Source organism: Salvelinus namaycush, chromosome 34, assembly GCF_016432855.1.
Source record: "Salvelinus namaycush isolate Seneca chromosome 34, SaNama_1.0, whole genome shotgun sequence".
In the NCBI taxonomy this organism is placed as follows: domain Eukaryota; kingdom Metazoa; phylum Chordata; class Actinopteri; order Salmoniformes; family Salmonidae; genus Salvelinus; species Salvelinus namaycush.
In genome coordinates, this window is record NC_052340.1 from 28,758,492 (window position 1) to 28,781,042 (window position 22,551).

At 44.0% G+C, this 22,551-nt stretch overlaps 1 long non-coding RNA gene across 1 annotated transcript; it reads right to left on the reverse strand.

Moving 5' to 3' along the window:
* Positions 1–96: 96 nt before the first annotated feature.
* LOC120028928 lies at positions 97–16,319 on the reverse strand. The gene is made up of 3 exons (XR_005473546.1): positions 16,223–16,319; positions 456–2,001; positions 97–339 (listed from the first exon to the last, which is right to left on the reverse strand). It is a non-coding gene; the product is annotated as an uncharacterized LOC120028928 (long non-coding RNA).
* Between the last annotated feature and the right edge of the window lie 6,232 nt (positions 16,320–22,551).

Below are 22,551 nucleotides of genomic sequence, written 5' to 3' on the forward strand. Positions count from 1 at the left end.
CAGGACAGTAGCCCTCCAGGAACAGGGTTGGAGAGCCATGAATTAGAGGTTCTAGGATCCTGGGCCACACCAACACAGACACCAGAGGGTCAGAGGAAAGTAGAAAATTACAATGTTTATTTGAAATACAAATGATAATAATAAAATCTCTTTTAACATAGAACTCAGTCTAGTCCGTTATGCGCTGTTCCAGGGTTTGCGACCGAATCTGACGGGGTGTGGGAACTAAAAACTCAGTCCAGTCATTTGGGAAGGCTAGAGAATATTTCAGTTGGCAGACTCCAGTCCTGTTTTTTTCTCCAGTCACGAGCTTCCCCGAGCCCGCATGGCATGCAGATACTGAAATCAAAAAAGAGGAGGAAACCTCCAGTGAATGATGTTTCTTGGAATTCTGTTGACTAATCACAAAAATGTATAGTTGTCATACAAAGGCAGAGCGTTGAATGTTTAATTACCTGTTCAGGTGCTCTTCGAAGGATCCGTCCTTCAGAGATGCCTCACCTACGTCTCGCCTCAATCACCTCTCGGTCTCCGGTATCACCTTCCAAATCACCAACAAGTACGCCACCCAGTCTAGGGAACAATCTGTATAGGTCAGGGATACAGACAGGGGTCCTCAGTACCACCATCTTAACCAATCGTTGGATCACATTCACACCAACTTGTGTGATTATTTTTACTTCCCTTTTCATGAAAGAAGACAAGCCCATCACAATCAGAAGAGTCGGACTTCCAAAGTCGTTGGTTGTCTGGACCTGTCGGACTGACTGTAGACGATGATGCGCTGCTGCAGGAGGTGGCTGCCCGCCAGGAAGGAGGCGGTCGACAGGGTTTCTACCCCCAAATCTAAGAGCCCTCGGATGCGTCTGATAGTCTCTTTTTATAGGGCTGTAGGAATGCTGATAGCAAATGGCTTTGCAGGTAGTTAAGGCAGTGGGAGGTGTCATCAGGAAACGGTTCAATGTCCAAAGAAAGTTCATGCAAACAAATAGTCATCACACGCAATCATGTAATACAATAGAAATAATCAAGCCCATAGAAAGCACATGCAATATACAATAAATATGAAAATACTGTTCACTCCGTGACTCTTCTCCCCCCTTTGTTTTTGGTGTCGTTCTGATTAGCCATGTTAAAGACCAGTATTTATTCCTTAGTGGCCTCTCACCTCTAGTTTGTTTTGCAGAGCGTCTAACTAGGGTTTGTTTCTCCTCTACCTTATCTGCTTCTGGGCCTAACCCTGGTGCTGTGGGCTGCTCAGCTGCCAGCTCAATTGGCTCTGGGGCTGTGGGCAAAAGACATACAGGCAACTACATAGGTCTACTCATCCCTCCCAATTCTTTCTACCTTCCCTGTGTCTAGGTGTTGTATTGTACTGAGATCTTGAGCCTGCAGCATTGCTTCCATTTGATCTAACCATTGCACAAACTTAATCTAGCCATCTTTTCCTGCATATTTTGGAAACCATGGTAAACCCATGTACCAAGGCATTGTGTTAACAACAGAAGGATGGACAATGTCAGCTCTACCAGGGTTCGGTTAATCTGACAACTTGTGCTGAGTAGTGTGGTAGGGGATCCTGCCGACCACTAATTACTAAACCCATTTCTTCCCTTACAGGTTCTAGGATCCCGGGCCACACCAACACAGACACCAGAGGGTTAGAGGTAAGTACAAAATTACAATGTTTATTTTAAATACAAATTATTATAAAATCTCCTATTAACATGAGTACTCAAGTGCTGTGCAAGTAGCCCAATCCAGAGTACTTCATCCGGTATTTGCGACCGAATCAGCCGGAGAGTGGGAGTGGGTACAACTCAATCTAGTCTGTTGTGCACTGTCCCGGGGTTTGCGACTGTATCGGCCAGAGTGTGGGAGTGGGTAGAATCTCGCAGTCCAGTTCGTTGAGAGTGGATAGAGAATAGTTCAGATGGCGCAGACCAGTCCAGGTTTTACTCAAGCCACAAGCTTCCTCGAGCCCTCATGGTGGAGGAGATACTGAAATCAAATAAGCAGAGGAAACCTCCAGTGAATGACATTTCTTGGAATTCTGTTCACTAAATCACTTAAAAAAAAAATTGGGATACATGGGCTGAGTGTTTTGAATGTTCAGGTGCTCTTCGAAGGATCCGTCCTTCAGTGAAGAGTCGGACTTCTGGAGTCATTGGTTGTCTGGACCTGCTGGGATGACGGGAGACGAGGACGTGCTGCTGCAGGAGGTGGCTGCCCGCCAGGAAGGAGGCGGTCGACAGGGTTTCCACCCCCAAATCCGAGAGCCCTCGGGTACGTCTGATAGTCTCTTTTTATAGGGCTGTAGGAATGGCGTTAGCAAATGGCTTTGCAGGTAGTTAATGCAGTGGGAGGTGTCATCAGGAAAGTTTGATTCAATGTCGAACAAAAGTCCATGCAATTAAATAGTCATCACACATGATCATGCAGTACAATAGAAATAATCAAGCCCATAGAAAACAGCACACACAATTTTAAATATAGAATAAATATATAAAGCACATGCAATATGAAATAAAATATTAAAATACTGTACTATTCACTCCGTGACATAGCCAAGAACTGTCAAAAAGCACCTAGGTCAGGGTTTCCCAACCCTCTTCTCTGGCCCATTCAGACATTTCACATTTTTGTTTTAACCCTAAACTGGCACACTTGATTCAATTAGTCAACTAATCATCAAGTCTTTGACTAATTGAATCAGGTGTGCCAGTTTAGGGTTAAAACAAACATTTGAAATGTCTGGGGGGGACAAAGGAGAAGGTTGGGAAACCCTGACCTAGGCGATATGGCAGACACATGAACAACAGCCCCATTGATGAACAATAGCCCTATTGTTTCTTCAATCGATCGCCTTCTTTCAGTGGAAACATACTGTACAGTCATGCTCCACAGAACAACGTACAGGTGACATTTTGTTTTTCCTCAACGCCAATCGGTCCATCAAAAGTTCAATGCCTTTGAACATTCAGGGCCATTGTCTCACCGGTCAGGTACCTTCATTACACACCCCTCCGGATGTACGGTGCCTTCAGAAAGTATTCAGACCCATTGACTTTTTAAACATTTTGCTGTGTTACAAAGCTGGATTAAAATGGATTTAATTGTCTTTTTTTTTGTAAGCGATCTACACAAAATACTAACATTTGTAAAAAAGTATCATGAAACATAAATCACTATCTTAGATAAGTATTCAACCCCAGAGTCAATACATGTCAGATTCATTTTTAGCAGTGATTACAGCTGTGAGTCTTTCTGGGTAAGTCTCTAAGCTTTCCACACCTGGATTGTGCAACATTTGCCCATTATTCTTTTCTAAATTCTTTAAGCTCTATCTAATTGGTGGTTGATCATTGCTAGACAACCATTTGCAGGTCTTGCCGTAGATTTAAGTCAAAACTGTAACTAGGCCACTCAGGAACATTGACAGTCTTCTTGGTAAGCAACTCACGTATAGAATTTGCCTTGTGCTTTGGGTTATTGTCCTGCTGAAAGGTGAATTCATCTCCGAGTGCCTGTTGGAAAGCAGGCAACCAAGTTTTCCTCTAGGATTTTGCCTGTGCTTAGCTCCAATCCGTTTCTTTTTTATCCTGAAAAACTCCCCAGTCCTTAACGATTACAAGCATACCCATAACATGATGCAACCACCACTATGCTTGAAAATATGGATTGCAGTGCTCAGTAATGTGTTGTATTGGATTTTCCCCAAACATAACACTTTATATTCAGAACAAAAATGTAATTGCTTTGCCACACTTTTTGCAGTATTACTTTAGTGCCTTTTTGCAAACAGGATGCATGTTTTGGAATATGTTTTATTCTGTACAGGCTTCCTTCTTTTCACTCTGTCAATTATTTTTGTATTGTGGAGGGACTACCATGTTGTTGATCCATCATCAGTTTTTCCTCCTATCATAGCCATTAAACTCTGTAACTGTTTTAAAGTCACCATTGGCCTCATGGTGAAATCCCTGTATCTTTCTAGTGACTGGGTGTATTGATACACCATCCAAAGTGTAATTAATAACTTCATCATGATCAAAGGGATATTCAATGTCTGTTTTTCTTTTCATTTTGTACTCATCTACCAATAGGTGCCCTTCTTTGCGATGCATTGGAAAATATTCCTGGTCTTTGTGGTTGAATCTGTGTTTGAAATTCACTGCTCAACTGAGGGACCTTACAGATAGTTGTGTGTGTGTGTGTACAGAGATGTGGTAGTCCTTCAAAAATAATGTTCAACACTATTATTAAACACAGAGTCCATGCAACATATGTGACTTGTTATGCACCTTTTTACTCTTGAACGTATTTAGGCTTGCCATAACAAAGGGGTTGAATACTTATTGACTCAAGACATTCCAGCTTCTCATTTTTAATTAATTTGTAAAAGTTTGGAAAATCATAACTCCACTTTGACATTATGGGGTATTGTGTGTAGGCCAGTGACAAATCTCAATTTAATAAATGTTTAATTCAGGCTGTAACACAACAAAATTAGGAAAAAGTCAAGGGATGATTGAAAGATGAACTTAGGTCCACATTGGTCGGTTGTAGTAATGCTGTAAAGTTGGTTGCCAACCACCAAATAAAGTCCAAAGAAGAAAAAGAAGCCCGAAGGAAGGAGGAGGGATGACGAGTAACGAATTCGGTTTACCGTTTTATCTGTGGATTAATTGTCGAAGTAGAGGACCTTGTGCATTTCAGGTAAAATAGCAGCCCAATGTTTATATCCCAGGACAAATTAGCTAGCAACAGCAAGCGAGCTAGCTAAATTGCCATAAATGTTTATATAGAGTGCATTCGGAAAGTATTCAGACGCCTTGACTTTTTCTACATTTAGTTTTGTTACAGCCTTATTCTAAACAAAATGTATCAGCAAAATCTAGACACAATACCCCATAATGACAGAGTGAAAAAAGGTTTTTAGATATTTTTGCAAATGTATTTAAAAAATGTAACAGAAATAACTTATTTATTCAGACACTTTGCTATGAGACTCGAAATTGAGCTCAGATGCATCCTGTTTCCATTGATCATCCTTGAGATGATTCTACAACTTGATTGGAGTCCACCTGTGGTAAATTCAATTCATTGGACATGATTTGGAAAGGCACACACCTGTCTATATAAGGTCCCACAGTTGACAGTGCATGTCAGAGCAAGAACCAATTGTCTGTAGATCTCCGAGACAGGATAGTGCCGAGGCACAGATCTGGGAAATGGTACCAAAAAATGTCGGCAGCATTGAAGGTCCCCAAGAACACAGTGGCCTCCATTATTCTTAAACGGAAGAAGTTTGGAACCACCAAGACTCTTCCAAGAGTTAGCCTCCCGGCCAAAATGAGCAATCGGGGGAGAATGGCCTTCGTCAGGGAGGTGACCAAGAACCCGATGGTCACTCTGACAGAGGTCTAGAGTTCCTCTGTAGAGATGGGAGAAGCTTCCAGAAGGACAACATTCTCTACAGCACTCCACCAATAAGGCCTTTATGGTAGAGTGGCCAGATGGAAGCCACTCCTTAGTAAAAGGCACACGACAGCCTTCTTGGAGTTTGTCAAAAGGCACCTAAAGACTCTCAGATCATGAGAAACAAGATTCTCTGGTCTGATGAAACCAAGATTGAGCTCTTTGGCCTGAATGCCAAGCGCCACGTCTGGAGGAAACCTGGCACCATCCCTACGGGGAAGCATGCTGGTGGCAGCATCATGCTGTGGGGATGTTTTCAGCGGCAGGGACTGGGAGACTAGTCAGGATCGAGGGAAAGATGAAAGGAGAAAAGTACAGAGAGATCCTTGATGAAAACCTCCAGAGTGCTTAGGACAAAGGTTCACCTTCCAACAGGACAACGACACTAAGCACACAGCCAAGACAATGCAGGAGAAACCTAGAAATAGCTGTCCAGCAATGCTCCCCACCCAACCTGACAGAGCTTGAGAGGGTCTGCAGAGAGGAATGGGAGAAACTCCCCAAATACAGGTGTGCCAAGCTTGTAGAGTGAAACCCAAGAAGACTCAAGGCTGTAATAGTTGCCAAATGAGCTTCAACAAAGTACTGAGTAAAGGGTCTTAATACTTATGTAAATGTGATATTTGCAAAAATGCCTAAAAACCCGTTTTTGCTTTGTCATTATGGGGTATTGTGTGTAGTTTTAAGATCCTGTTATATCTTAGTATTGTTTAGTTATATTTAGTTATTTACCAGAGAACCTCTTTAACACTTGGCCTATATGGATAGGGCTACATTTAAACGTTTCTTACAGAAATATGAAAAGCACCCAAACATTAATGTTGATTTTGTGTATTTTACATTTGCTGTACTTTTCGCCGCATTTGTTGATAACGAAATCTGAAACATTAATTCAGTAGCATAAGACTTTTCCGTGAAAATGTGGGATAGGTGCAACAGAATAAAAAATAAATACAAGGGATTGAGTGCGAGGACTAACTGGTGTCTCTAAGTGGCCACACACCTCTCCAAAGTGTGACCAGTTCCTCAGCACTTTCAATGCACGTTTATGACTCAAAGAAGAGTCTTCAACTATAAAGGTTATTTTTTTGCTTTCCTAGCTGTGACGTTGAGGAACTAGAGCAAGCACACTTGTAGTTGTTTCGTTTGGAACACAACCCTGCATCACGCAATTTCTTTACGTAATCCAAAAATGGTTAATTATAAATCACAATCCAGTGGGCAGGATTTGAAAGCTTGTTCTATTGCCAACATGAATAGCTAAGTTATAAAATATGATCTTACACAAGGCAATTCAGAGAAACAGATTGTAGTTGGTGCGCATAGAAAGGAGTCACGAGTGCATTCAGATGCAAGAGTGGTAGGAAAATGTTCTTCACAATAAACAAACATAGGTTCATTCTGTTCAGAGCAACCCAGGGTATGACGACATGTCGTCTTGTAACTGTACATCAAACAGTGATCAGAAACATTGACACTGTATATGACATGTGTTTTATGATTTGGAGATGTGAAGTGCACATTTGGACTCACGGGTGTTTGGCTTGCTTGTATGACATCAAAGCGGTATTTATTATAATCTTCAACGTCTCATCTTTCAAAATACATAGTCATCTTACTTTACAGCATTTCCCTCACTCAGACAACAAAAATGTGCAAAAGTTCCCAATTCCGGGAGGGTTGGTGCAACTTCTTGTTGTACGTGGGGCTCAAGTTCAGAACAGCTGTCAGTCAAAACCCATACAGTGCTGTAAAACACAGAGGCAGAGCTCTGACATTATGTATAGCCAGGGATGAAAAGATGAAAAGATACCCCATGAAAAGATATCACATTAGGCCCCATCACCACAGACCACACCAACCCTGCGCAATTGCTGTAACCACACACCTCCAGAAACCAATCGACCCATTCAAAGCTTTAAATAACTCTACCTTTGCAGGCTTGCAACTCTCTTGTAGTCCAATATTTACTGTATGATATTTACTGACCGTGAGCTGTGAAAATATAACACTGTGCAGACACGCATGCAACATTCTGCATACAGTGGAATTCACTATTTTATGCAAGACTGATAACCTCTATAAGAAATGTGCTAAAGGCCTTTTACAGTCTAATTGTAATTTTAATGGTAAAATTCTTGAAAGGAAAATTCTCTTAACATTAATGAATATCTTAAAATAAATATAACTTAAATATACATTAACCTCTTCAAATAAAATAAATTAACATGATCATCTATAGAATGACATAACAAAATAATAGAATCAAGAGCAGATTTTCGAACTAAGTATACATAAAAACTAGAAAATAAGCAGCTGTAAAAAGGCCTGATGGTGGCGCTAGAGGAAAGGTCAAGTGGTCACCAAATCAATAGGTTTCCTACACTCGAGGTCTTGATTGTGCACAACAATTGTTATGGCAATCCAGCCATTACTTTGAGATATATCTTGTTCTCAGTCTTGTTCTCAGCCTGTGGGCATCATGTGTGTAGTGATCCAATATCCATAGCCATGCCATTTAACAGTTATCACTGGCCCTTGCTCAGCCTTACTCATCAAGAACCCAGTGCCAAGCCTTCTTGCTAGCAAAGTCACTGATCAAGTCTTTGAAGTCCAGCTTTCTAGCTAACTGACTTTCAATGGACAGCATGGCAAGAATGCAAAGCCTGTCCTTGGACATACTGGACCTCAAATAGTTTATCAGTTTTAGCTTACTGAAAGCTCTCTCGCCACCAGCAACAGTCACAGGCAGTGTGCAAAATATACAGTTGAAGTCGGACGTTTACATACCACCTTTAAATACATTTAAAGTCAGTTTTTCACAATTCCTGACATTTAATCCTAGTAACAATTCCCTGTCTTAGGTCAGTTAAGATCACCACTTTATTTTAAGAATGTGAAATGTCAGAATAATAGTAGAGAGAATGATTTATTTCAGCTTTTATTTCTTTCATCACATTCCCAGTGGGTCAGAAGTTTACATACACTCAATTAGTATTTGGTAGCATTGCCTTTAAATTGTGTAACTTGGGTCAAACGTTTCGGGTAGCCTTCCACAAGCTGCCCACAATAAGTTGGGTAATTTAGGCCCAATTCCTCCTGACAGAGATGGTGTAACTGAGTCAGGTTTGTAGGCCTACTTGCTCGCACACGCTTTTCCAGTTCTGCCTAAAATTTTTCTATAGGATTGAGGTCAGGGCTTTGTGATGGCCACTCCAATACCTTGACTTTGTTGTCCTTAAGCCATTTTGCCACAACTTTGGAAGTATGCTTGGGGTCATTGTCCATTTGGAAGACCCATTTGCGACCAAGCTTTAACTTCCTGACTGATGTCTTGAGATGTTGCATCAATATATCCACATAATTTTCCGTCCTCATGATGCCATCTATTTTGTGAAGTGCACCAGGCCCTCCTGCAGCAAAGCACCCCCATAACATGATGCTGCCACCCCGAGGTTCACGGTTGGGATGGTGTTCTTTGGCTTGCAAGCCTCCCCCTTTTTCCTCCAAACATAACGGTCATTATGGCCAAACAGTTCTATTTTTGTTTCATCAGACCAGAGGACATTTCTCCAAAAAGTACAATCTTTGTCCCAATGTGCAGTTACAAACCGCAATCTGGCTTTTTTATGGCGGTTTTGGAGCAGTGGCTTCTTCCTTGCTGCGCAGCCTTTCAGGTTATGTCGGTATAGGACTCGTTTTACTGTCGATATAGATACTTTTGTACCTGTTTCCTCCAGCATCTTCACAAGGTCCTTTGCTGTTGTTCTGGGATTGATTTGCACTTTTCGCACCAAAGTACATTCATCTCTAGGAGACAGAACGCGTCTCCTTCCTGAGCGGTATGATGCTGCGTGGTCCCATGGTGTTTATACTTGCGTACTATTGTTTGAACAGATGAATGTGGTACCTTCAGGCATTTGGAAATTGCTCCCAAGGATGAACCAGACTTGTGGAGGTCTAAAAATATCATTCTGAGGTCTTGGCTGATTTCTTTTGATTTTCCCATGATGTCAAGCGAGGTTGGAAAAAGTTGCATCCATAGTTTCTGCGTTTGGGCTCCGTGTTCTAAAAGCGTTAGAAAATTAGGTGGATATCTAACGCTTGGTCACTGTTCTTTCGGCTTCATACTGCAACGTGGGTAATAACACTACAGTTACGGTTACGTCGGAGTTAAAACAGGAGTTGAAACAGTTGTGTGAAGACTACCTTGAGCTGGTCGGGGCAGACCTTCAGTACTTTGCTCAGTAGTCCGTCTTGGCACGGGGCTTTGTGTGGCTAGAAATGTCACAAACATGATGTGGCCACCTCATTCTCTGTTATCTGGACAGGAGAGGATTTGGGGATGCTGTCACAGATTTGTTCACATTCGTCTTTAAATCGAAGGTGTCAAATCTTCCATAAATCAGTTCAGGTAATTTACAAAGGATGAACAGTCTGTAATTTTACTGTTCTCTCTTTTCCTTTCTCTTCCCATCATTGCATTAAGCCCTTCCCATGCGTATCTTGGATTGCCTGTACAGAACCTCTGTTCCACTGTAAGAGGTGCGTATCTGGCTGCAGGGAAGTCAGGCGCAGGAGAGCAGACATAGGTAACAACCGGAGCAGTTTAATTTAGGCAAAACAAACTGCACCCAGAAACAACAAAATATGGGTTTAAATAACCCGTCGCAACCCAGTTAGAAATGCACAACACTTTACAACAAACAATTCCACACACAGACATGGGGGGAACAGAGGGTTATATACACGTCAAATAATGAGGGAATGTAAACCAGGTGTGTGGGAAAACAAGACAAAACACATATAAAATGAAAGGTGGATCGGCGATGGCTAGAAAACCGGTGACGTCGACCGCCAAACGCCGCCCGAACAAGGAGAGGAACCGCTTTCGGCGGAAGTCGTGACCCCCCCTTGACGCACGGCTCCAGCAGTGCGCCGACACCGGCCTCGGAGCCGACCCGGAGGGCGAGGTGCAGGGCGATCCGGACGGAGACAGTGGAACTCCTGCAGCATTGAAGGGTCCAACACGTCCTCCACCGGAACCCAGCATCTCTCCTCCGGACCGTACCCCTCCCACTCCACGAGGTACTGAAGGCCCCTCGCCCGACGCCTCGAATCCAGTATGGAGCGAACGGCGTACGCCGGGGCCCCCTCGATGTCCAGAGGGGGCGGGGGAACCTCCCGCACCTCAGGCTCCTGGAGCGGACCAACCACCACCGGCCTGAGGAGAGGCACATGGAATGAGGGGTTAATATAGTAATCGGGGGGAGCTGTAACCTGTAACACACCTCGTTTAGTCTCCTCAGGACTTTGAACGGCCCCACAAAACACGGACCCAGCTTCCGGCAGGGCAGGTTTCGGGTCGCCTCACTGCGGTGACGGTCTGCGCTGGCTTTCTGGCGCAGCACGGCGCGCTGAAGGTGAACATGGGCGGGGTCCCATGTCTCCTCCGCGCGCCGGAACCAGTTGTCCACCGCAGGAGCCTCGGTCTGACTCTGATGCCAAGGATGCCAACGCACTGGAAGGGGGAGAGGTTAGTGGAGGAGTGGCGAAGCAAGTTCTGGGCCATCTCTGCCCAGGGCATGAATGCTGCCCACTCCCCCAGCCGGTCCTGGCAATAAGACCGCAGAAACCTACCCATATCCACATCTCTCCACCTGCCCGTTACTCTCGGGGTGAAAACCTGAGGTAAGGCTGATCAAGACCCCCAGATGCTCCATGAACGCTCTCCAGACCCTCGACGTGAACTGGGGACCTCGGTCAGACACTATATCCTCAGGCACCCCGTAGTGCCGGAAGACGTGAGTGAACAAGGATTCCGCAGTCTGTAGGGCCGTAGGGAGACCGGGCAGAGGAAGGAGACGGCAGGACTTGGAGAAACGGTCCACAACGACCAGGATCGTGGTGTTACCCTGTGAGGGAGGGAGATCTGTGAGAAAATCTATCGACAGGTGAGACCATGGCCGTTGTGGAATGGGTAAGGGGTGTAACTTACCTCTGGGCAGGTGCCTAGGAGCCTTACACTGGGCGCACACCGAGCAGGAGGAAACATATTCCCTCACGTCCTTGGCCAAGGTGGGCCACCAGTACTTCCCACTCAAACAGCGCACTGTCCGACCGATACCTGGATGACCAGAGGAGGGTGACGTGTGAGCCCAAGAGATCAGCCGGTCACGGACAGCAGACGGAACGTACAGACGCCCAGCGGGACACTGGAGGGGAGCGGGCTCTGCACGTAACGCCTGCTCAATGTCTGCGTCCAGCTCCCATACTACCGGCGCCACCAGGCAGGAGGCCGGGAGTATGGGGGTGGGATCCATGGGCCGCTCCTCTGTGTCGTACAGCCAGGACAGTGCGTCTGCCTTGACATTCTGGGAACCTGGTCTGTACGAAAGGGTGAAAACAAAATGGGTCAAAAACATGGCCCACCTTGCCTGGCGAGGATTCAGTCTCCTCGCTGTCCGGATGTACTCCAGATTGCGGTGGTCAGTCCAGATGAGAAAAGGGTGTTTAGCCCCCTCAAGCCAATGTCTCCACGCCTTCAAAGCCTTGATGACAGCCAACAGCTCACGGTCCCCCACGTCATAGTTTCGCTCCGCCGGGCTGAGCTTCCTCGAGAAGAAGGCACGGCGCGGAGCTTCGGTGGCGTACCCGAGCGCTGAGAGAACACGGCTCCTATCCCAGCCTTGGACGCGTCCACCTCTACTGTGAATGCCAAAGAGGGATCCGGATGGGCCAGCACGGGAGCCGAGGTTAACAGAGCCCTTAGGTGACCAAAAGCCCTGTCCGCCTCTGCCGACCACTGCAAACGTACCAGGACCCCCTTCAGCAGTGAGGTAATGGGAGCCGCTACCTGACCAAAACCCCGGATAAACCTCCGGTAGTAATTGGAAAACCCTAGAAACTGCTGCACCTCCTTTACCGTGGTAGGAGTCGGCCAATTACCCACGGCTGAAATGCGATCACTCTCCATCTCCACCATTGAGGTGAAAATGCGATACCCTAGGAAGGAGACGGACGTACAGGTCATGCTCCAACAGTCGACCAAGCACTTTGCACACCAGGGACACATGCTTGGCGCGTGCAGCAGAGTATATCAGAATGTCATCAATATACACCACTACACCCTGCCCGTGCAGGTCCCTGAAAATATTGTCTACAAAGGCTTGGAAGACTGATGGAGCATTCATCAACCCGTACGGCATGACAAGGTACTCATAATGCCCTGAGGTAGTACTGAACGCCGTCTTCCACTCGTCTCCCTCCCGGATACGCACCAGGTTGTAAGCGCTCCTGAGATCTAGTTTGGTGAAGAAGTGCGCCCGTGCATTGACTCAATCGATGTGGCTATGAGAGGTAGCGGGTAACTGTACTTCACAGTGATCTGGTTTATGGCTCGATAGTCAATGCACGGGCGCAGACCTCCCTCCTTCTTCTTCACAAAAAATAAACTTGAGGAGGCGGGTGAAGTGGAGGACCGAATGTACCCCTGACGCAGGGATTCGGAGACATATGTTTCCATAGCCGCCTGTGACAGGGGATACACGTGACTCCTGGGAAGTGCAGCATCTACCAGGAGATTTATTGCACATTCCCCCCGACGATGGGGTGGTAATTGAGTCGCCTTCTTTTTAGAGAAGGCGAGAGCCAAATCGGAATATTCGGGCGGAATGCACACGGTGGAGACCTGGTCTGGACTTTCCACCGTAGTAGCACCAACGGAAACCCCTAAACACCTCCCTGAGCACTCTCGCGACCACCCCGTGAGTGCCTTTCGTTGCCATGAAACAGTGGGGTCATGACAGGCTAACCAGGGTAGGCCTAGCACCACGGGAAACGCAGGAGAGTCAATGAGGAAGAGACTGATTCTCTCCTTGTGACCCCCCTGCGTCACCATGCCCAGGGGAGCGGTGGCCTCCCTAATCAACCCTGACCCTAATGGTCGACTGTCTAAGGCGTGAACTGGGAAGGGCATAGCCACTGGAACAATGGGGATCCCTAAACTATGGGCAAATGATCAATCTATGAAATTCCCAGCCGCGCCAGAATCGACGAGCGCCTTATGCTGGGAATGCGTGGAAAAGTCAGGAAAAGTAACATACAAAAACATGTGTGCAACAGAGGGCTCTGGGTGAGAATGGTGTCGGCTCACCTGGGGTGACGCCAGAGTGCCCTGCCTGCTGCCTCGACCCCCAGAGGAACCAACCCGGCACCGACTGGCAGTGTGACCGCTGCAGCCACAGATGGTGCACGTGAAGGAACCCCCTCCGGTCTCCCTGAGCGCAGCACCTCCCAGCTCCTTGGGTATTGGAGCGGTGGTGCTGGGGGAGAGAACCTACAGACCCCGCTCTGGACGTCTGCGGGTAGCCAGCAGGTTATCCAGCCGAATGGACAGGTCCACCAGCTGGTCGAAGGTGAGGGTGGTGTCCCTGCAGTCCAACTCCCGACAGACGTCCTCGCGAAGACTGCAGCGATAGTGGTCGATCAGGGCCCTGTCGTTCCATCCCGCGCCGGTGGCCAGTGTCCGAAAGTCCATTGCGAACTCCTGGGTGCTCCTCATCCCCTTTATCCTTGAAGTCCTTTTTAGCTTTCCAAACTTTTGACCGGAATTAATTTTCTTTGTCCTTTACAGCATCAGCATCTCCTTTCAGGAAAAATCATTATTTCTTTAATTGAAGCACATTTTCAAGTCCTTAGACACCCAGGGATTTTTGTTGGGAAATACACTGACAGTTTTTGTGTTAATAACAGTATACTCATAGAACTGGATGTATGATGTGAAGCTGTCTGTCAACTTGTGGGGATCCCTGCATGAGTCAAAGAACACCTCACAGTGTGTCACATCAAAGCAGTCCTTGAGCTCCTCCCTGCTTTTTGTCCATATCTGAATGGATTTCTCTACAGGTTTTTCGCGTTTCACCTTCTGCCTGTATCTCGGTAGGAGATGGATAATGTTATAGTCTGATTTCCCGATGGGTGCTCTGCACACTTCCTTGTATGCATCATCTACATTGCCATAACACTGGTTCAGGATGCGAGTTGAGCAAGTCGGACAGGTAACGTACTGTTGCAGAGTGTGGAGGTGCATTGAGAGGAAGAGCGTATTCAAATCCCCAAGCACAAATACTGGCTGGTCAGACAATCATTGAAATTGTCTGTAATCCTGTCAGCAGCTTCCGTAATGTTAGGTTCAGGCACATAGACCAGAATAATGGTAATCTGACAAACTCGCATGGTAGATGTGCAGCGCGGCCTCATGCGGAGCTACACATCTCCTTTGGATAGAGGTGATCAGACTGTTAATTGGGGCACTCTGTTTACATTGACATCAGCAAACCGCTTGCCCACACAACGCCATACACGTGGTCTGCGTTTGTGAGACCGGTTGGCCGTACTGTCAAATGACGGAGGCGGCTTAAGGTAGAGAAATTAACATTATATTCTCTGGCAACAGCTCTGGTGGACATTCCTGCAGTCAGCATGCCTATTGTATGCTCCATCCAAAATTTTGACATCTGTGGCATTGTGTGACAAAACGCCACATTTTAGAGTGCACTTTTAGTGTCCCCAGCACAAGGTGCACCTGTGTAATGATCATACTGTTTAATCAGCTTCTTGATATGCCACATCTGTCACGTGGATCTTGGAAAATGAGAAATGCTCACTAACAGGGATATAAACAAATCTGTGCTTATGGAACATTTCTGGGATCTTTTATTTCAGCTCATATAACATGGGACCAACAATTTATATGTTGCGTTTATATTTTTGTTCAGTGTACATAGCCCCCCACCTATTGATTTACGTGATGTTTTTTCTTGATCTGCTCTAATAACGGTGTATCCATCAATGTTCACATCAATATTATCCTGCTTGAGCCACATTTCTGTAAAGCAGATTAGATTGCATCTCCTAAAGTCCTCTTCAAATGTAGCCCTTGCCGGTAACTCATTCAGTTTATTATTACATGACCGCACATTTGACAGGGTGATCACCGGGAGCGGGGGACGGCTTCCCTGCCTCCACCTCCGTAGTCTGTTCATAACACCACCTCGAGCCTTGTTTCTGCTTAGTTAGAACAACCCTCAGGCAAGGCAATGCTGTTTTGGAGAGTGTGAGCTTTATCTCAGAAAGAGAGAAGAAACTCACGGGAGTACGTGGTGGTGGTTCATTTACTCACTGACTCCATATAACCTCCGGTTGTGACTGTAAAGTTTTTGCCACATACAATCCACTTGGATTTAGACAAAGCAAAACAAAATTGAGTGATATAACTATAAACAAACAACTATAAACAAACATAACTAACTAACTAACATAACAAACAAATCATGCAGGTAAGATCATGTTTCCTCTCATGAGATGTTAATGCACAGTAAAAAAGTGTGACAAAAAAACTCAGGCAGTTTGACACTAAAAAGTATTACTATGCAGAGAAGCATGGAAAGAAGAGTCCAGGAGAGCAGTGGGAAACCAAAGAAGTACAAAGATACATGGACTTCTCTTAAATTTGTCACAGACTATTTTCTTTGTCTCCACGGTACATCAATGGAAATGTGGGCTGTAATCTCTATAGTACAGAGCTTTATCTTAGCTGTATGTTTTTGTACCAGCAATGCAATGAAGGTGAAAGTGAACTAATTAACAGCATGTGTTGCTATGTTTGAGGTAACGACTAAAATAAATGACCATTCTATCAGCTGTAAGAATAAAATGAATGATGACTGAAATATATTACCTTTTTCATATTTCAGAATGGAATGCTAGGAACTCCATAAGAACAGTGGAGACGTAGTGAAGTCCAGAGTTAGGGATGTTAATCGAAACGGAATCTAAGGGAACAACAGGGAGGGGAAGGAACAGGGAGGGGAAGGAACAGCAACAGGGAGGGGAAGGAACAGGGAGGGAAGGCACAGGGAGGGAAGGAACAGGGAGGGGAAGAACAGTTATGACATTGATGTTATTATGCAATTTGTATTTGAATTTATTAGAGATCCCCCATTAGCTTCTTCAGGGGTCCAAACACATTCATGCACTTACATCCCAAATGAAACAAAAGATGAAACAGTACATCATACAGCATAACAGTATTACACCCCTACATACGGGACATTCGGAAAATATTCAGACCCCTTGACTTTTTCCACATGTTGTTATGTTACAGCCTTATTTTAAAATATATTAAATCGTTTTTTTCAAATTGTTAAAAAATGTTCAACTGAAATATCACATTTACATAAGATTCAGACCCTTTACTCAGTACTTTGCTTTTTGCACCTTTGACAGCTATTTTAGCCTCGAGTCTTCTTGGGTATGACGCTACAAGCTTGGCACACCTGTATTTGGGGAGTTTCTCCCATTCCTCTCTGCAGATCCTCTCAAGCTCTGGCAGGTTGGATGGGAAGCGTTGCTGCACAGCTGTTTTCAGGTCTCTCCAAAGATGTTCGATCAGGTACAAGTCCAGGCTCTGGCTGGGCCACTCAAGGACATTCAGAGACTTGTCCCGAAGCCAGTCCTGCGTTGTCTTGGCTGTGTGCTTAGGGTCATTGTACTGTTGGAAGGTGAATCTTTTCCCCAGTCTGAGGTCTTGAGCGCTCTGGAGCAGGTTATCATCAAGGATCTCTCTGTTCTTTGCTCTGTTCATCTTTCCCTCTGTGCTGACTAGTCTCCCAGTCCCTGCCGCTGAAAAACACCCCCACAGCATGATGCTGCCACCACCATGCTTCACCATAGGGATGGTGCCAGGTTTCCTCCAAATGTGATGCTTGCCATACAGGCCAAAGAGTTCGATCTTGGTTTCATCAGACCAGAGAATTTTGTTTTTCATGGTCTGAGTCCTTTAGGTGCCTTTCGGCAAACTCCAAGCTAGCTGTCTTGTGCCTTTTACTGAGGAGTGGCTTCCATCTGGCCTGATTGGTGGAGTGCTGCAGAGATGGTTGTCCTTCTGGAAGTGATATAATAGAAATTCATCTGATTTATATGTTTAAGGTAATGGTAAGATAATGACTAAATGATTTATATGTTTAAGGTAATGTTAAGATAATGACAAAAAATATTCCACCCTGTCACTGTATAATGGAGTGAAATGTATTTGAATAATAAGACTAGAATTCTTTAATGTGTGTGCATAGGACAAGCTAAGACTTTACCACTTAGCAGTATAGGCGAGACAGTGTGTGCATAGGAAAAAAGGAACTGTTAAAACTTCTTATGGCTGCAGGGGCAGTATTGAGTAGCTTGGATGAAAGGTGCACAGAGGTGCCCAGAGTAAACGGCCTGCTCCTCAGTCATAGTTGCTAATATATGCATATTATTATTAGTATTGGATAGAAAACACTCTGAAGTTTCTAAAACTGTTTGAATTATGTCTGTGAGTATAACAGAACTCATATGGCAGGCAAAAACCTGAGAAAAAATCAAAACAGGAAGTGGGAATTCTGTGGCTGGTTGATTTTCAACCAAGATCCCATTGAAATCACAGCGAGATATGGATGGGTTTGCACTTCCTACAGCTTCCACTAGATGTCAACAGTCTGTAGAACCTTGTCTGATGCCTCTACTGTGAAGGGGGGCCGAATGAGAGGGGAATTAGTCAGGTCTGCCATGACCTGACCATGCTTTGACCATGCGCGTTCACATGAGAGGGAGCTCTGTTCCATCGCTCATCTGAAGTCAATGTAATTCTCCGGTTGGAACGTTATTCAAGATTTATGTTAAAAACATTCTAAAGATTGATTCAATACATCGTTTGACATGTTTCTACTGACTGTTACGGAACTTTTGGACATTTCGTCAGCTTTTAGTGAACGCGCTTCCTGACGTTGGATTTGTTTACCAAACACGCTAACAAAAATAGCTATTTGGACATAAATTATGGGCATTACCGAACAAAACAAACATTTCTTGTGGAAGTGGGAGTCCTGGGAGTACATTCCGTCGAAGATCAGCAAAGGTAAGTGAAGATTTATAATGCTTTTTATGAGTTTTGTTGACTGCACAATTTGGCGGGTAACTGTATGGCTTGCTTTTGTGGCTGAACGCTGTTTTCAGATTATTGAATATTGTGTTTTGCCGTAAAGCTTTTTGAAATCTGACACAGCGGTTGCATTAAGAACAAGTGTATCTTTAATTCTATGTAAAACATGTATCTTTCATCAAAGTTTATGATGAGTATTTCTGTTATTTGACGTGGCTCTCTGCAATTTCTCCGGATATTTTGGAGACATTTCTGAAAATGGCGCCAATGTAAACTGAGGTTTTTGGATATAAATATGAACTTAATCGAACAAGACATATATGTATTGTGTAATATGAAGTCCTATGAGTGTCATCTGATGAAGATCATCAAAGGTTAGTGATTAATTTTATCTCTATTTGTGTTTTTTGTGACTCCTCTCTTTGCCTGGAAAAATGGCAGAATTTTTCTGTGAGTTGGTGGTGACCTAACATAATCGTTTGTGGTGCTTTCGCTGAAAAGCCTATTTGAAATCGGACACTTTGGTGGGTTTAACAACAAGATTACCTTGAAAATGGTATAAGACACGTATGTTTGAGGAATTTTAATTATGAGATTTCTGTTGTTTGAATTTGGCGCCCTGCACTTTCACTGGCTGTTGTCAAATCATCCCGTTAACGGGATTGCAGCCATAAGAAGTTAAGGAAGTGATTGAGGTGGAGACTGGGTTTGGGGATTCCAACCTATGGTTGGAATGGATTCAGTATACAGCCAGATCAGTAGCTAAAGAAGAATGTTATGTCTGCGCCACAGCCAAACCTCAGTTGACAACCATCCCCTTTCCACTCGATGGAATTAATTCACCCTGTGGAATGGCCTGTATGGTAAAGCTGTTCATGAAGGCAGGGAAGCCAGACAATGACAGTTGCACTGATCTACATTATCTGTATCCCCATGTGCCCATTAGATCCAGACTTCCCCCTTTCACAGTTGCAGGAGGAGACTATTATTGTATGGCTCGATACAAAACACACGGACGGGACGTAGGGGACGTAAGAACATGCAATAGGACAGAGAATGTTACAACCGACGAGACAATGAGGGACCTGACTGGGTGGTTGAGTTCCGAGGACTTTAGTAAGATAAAAATGTGTGCATTAGTACAGTTGGGCATGCCCTTCACCCTTATCCAACACAAACACCTAGTGCCAGGTAGAAGAGAGAGAAGGAGTGCTCCGTCAGGATCTTTTGACAATAGTGTTTACATTGACAGCATTGGGGTTCCAAGGGGGGTGCCTGATGAGTTCAAAGCTAGGAATCAGATATTGGCTGGATTGGAATCAAGCATCTTCTGGTGGTCAACTCTCAATAAAAATGTAGATTGGATAAATTATATCTACTCTAACCAATAGCGTTTCATCATCTATACTAGAGATGCGATAAAAGGGTTAGCAGAACAAACAGCTGCAACTAGTTTGATGGCATGGCAGAATAGAATAGCATTGGATATGCTACTGGCTGAGAAGGGTGGGGTGTGTGGGATATTCGGATCGGAATGTTGTACTTTCATCCCCGATAACACAGCTCCAGACGGATCAGTGACCAAGGCCCTGGCTAGTTTAACTTCACTAGGGTAGGGGGTAGCATTGGGAATTTTGGATGAAAAGCGTACCCAAATTAAACTGCCTGCTACTCAGCCATAAAAGCTAGAATATGCATATAATTAGTAGATTTGGATAGAAAACACTCTGAAGCTTCTAAAAATGTTTGAATTATGTCTGTGAGTATAACAGAACTCATATGGCAGGCAAAAACCTGAGAAGAAATCCAACCAGGAAGTGGGAAATCTGAGGTTTGTAGTTTTTCAACTCTTTGCCTATCGAATACACAGTGTCTATGGGTTCATATTGCACTTCCTAATTGCACTTCCACTAGATGTCAACAGTCTTTAGAATCTTGTTTGATGCTTCTACTGTGAAGTGGGGGCGAATGAGAGGGGATTGAGTCAGAGGTCTGCCAGAGAGCCACAAGCTGGCCACGCGCGTTCACGTGATAGTTAGCTTGCGTTCCATTGCAATTCTACAGACAAAGGAATTCTCTGTTTGGAACATTATTGAAGACTTATGTTAAAAACATCCTAAAGATTGATTCTATACATCGTTTGACATGTTTCTACGGACTGTAACGGAACTTTTTGACTTTTCGTCTGCACCTAGTGATCGCTCCTCATGAATTTTGATTACTGGGCTAAACGCGCAAACAAAAAGGAGGTATTTGGACATAAATTATAGACATTATCGAACAAAACAAACATTTATTGTGGAACTGGGATTCCTGGGAGTGCATTCTGATGAAGATCATCAAAGGTAAGTTAATATTTATAATGCTATTTCTGACTTCTGTTGACTACACAACATGGCGGATATCTGTTTGGGTTGTGTTGTTTCCGTAAAGTTTTTTTGAAATCTGACACAGCGATTGCATTAAGGAGAAGTGGATCTGAAATTCCATGCATAACAGTTGTATCTTTTAGCAATGTTTATTATGAGTATTTCTGTAAATTGATGTGGCTCTCTGCAAAATCACCGGATATTTTGGAACTACTGAACATAACGCGCCAATGTAAACTCAGATTTTTTTATATAAATATGAACCTTACCGAACAAAACATACATGTATTGTGTAACATGAAGTCCTATGAGTGTCATCTGATGAAGATCATCAAAGGTTAGTGATTCATTTTATCTCTATTTCTGGTGACTCCTCTCTTTGGCTGGAAAAATGACTGTGTTTTTCTGTGACTTGGCTCTGACCTAACATAATTGTCGTAAAGCCTTTTTGAAATCGGACACTGTGGCTGGATTTACAACAAGTGTATCTTTAAAATGGTGAATTTTAATTATGGGATTTCTGTTGTTTTGAATTTGGCGCCCTGTAGTTTCACTGGCTGGTGACGAGATGGGACGCTACCGTCCCACATACCCTAGTGAGGTTAACCACATTAGCTCACAAATTAGCAGAGAACTCTGGGGTGGATAGTTCTCTAACAAATTGGTCTGACAGTATGTTTGGGAAATGGAAAAATGTCATAATCACTGTGTTATGGGCAACTTTCACCTGTATGACCGTGTTGGTATTATGTGGCTGCTGTTTGATTCCGTACATGCGAGGTCTCATTTCCAGGACTCTGGAGAGGTCGATGACGCAACAGATGATGATATACGGACCGATTCCGACCTCTGACCAGTGGGATGATGAATACATGCCTCCAAACCTAGTAGATGATTCTGGTTCATTCACTTACGAGGAGCCCATGTTGGATGAGACCATTTTTAATGTTTAGACTGTTTCTTTAATGAAGATAATGACAAAAATCCTGAAAAGAAGAGTTATAATTGGATGTAGGTCTAGGACAGTCATTGATGAGTATGAGATGTAAATACATATATTGGTTTTGTGTGATTGATTTTGAATGACATTTATAATTCCAATAAAAATAGATGTGTAATCGTGTGTGTATAATATTTAGTCAAAGGGTGGATTGATATAATATAAATTAATCTGATTTATATGTTTAAGGTAATGGTAAGATAATGACTAAATGATTTATATGTTTAAGGTAATGTTAAGATAATGACAAAAAATATTCCACCCTGTCACTGTATACTGGAGTGAAATGTATTTGAATCATAAGACTAGAATTCTTTAATGTGTGTGCATAGGACAAGCTAAGACTTTACCATTTAGCAGTATAGGCGAGGCAGTGTGTGCATTGGAAAAAAGGAACTGTCAACAGGCAAGGAACTGTGGCAGACAACTTGTGACCACTGTGAAACTGATAACAGGAAAAGACGGCTCCCCACCCAGGGAGGGGAGAAACCGTTAGGTTTGCAGTAGATTGTGTAACATGTGGCAGGATATGATAAGCAATGTATGTGTAGGAGAAGACATTGTAAATAGTATTGATAGTGCTAGGAGAAGAGGAGGGGCATTGATGACCAAATGTGCATTGTATGATTGTATGAATAAACATTTTGACTGTAAGCTGGGACTCTGTCTGTTTCATTCAACCAGAATCTTACAAATTCTGGGTTGCAGACTGAGTAGTTTAA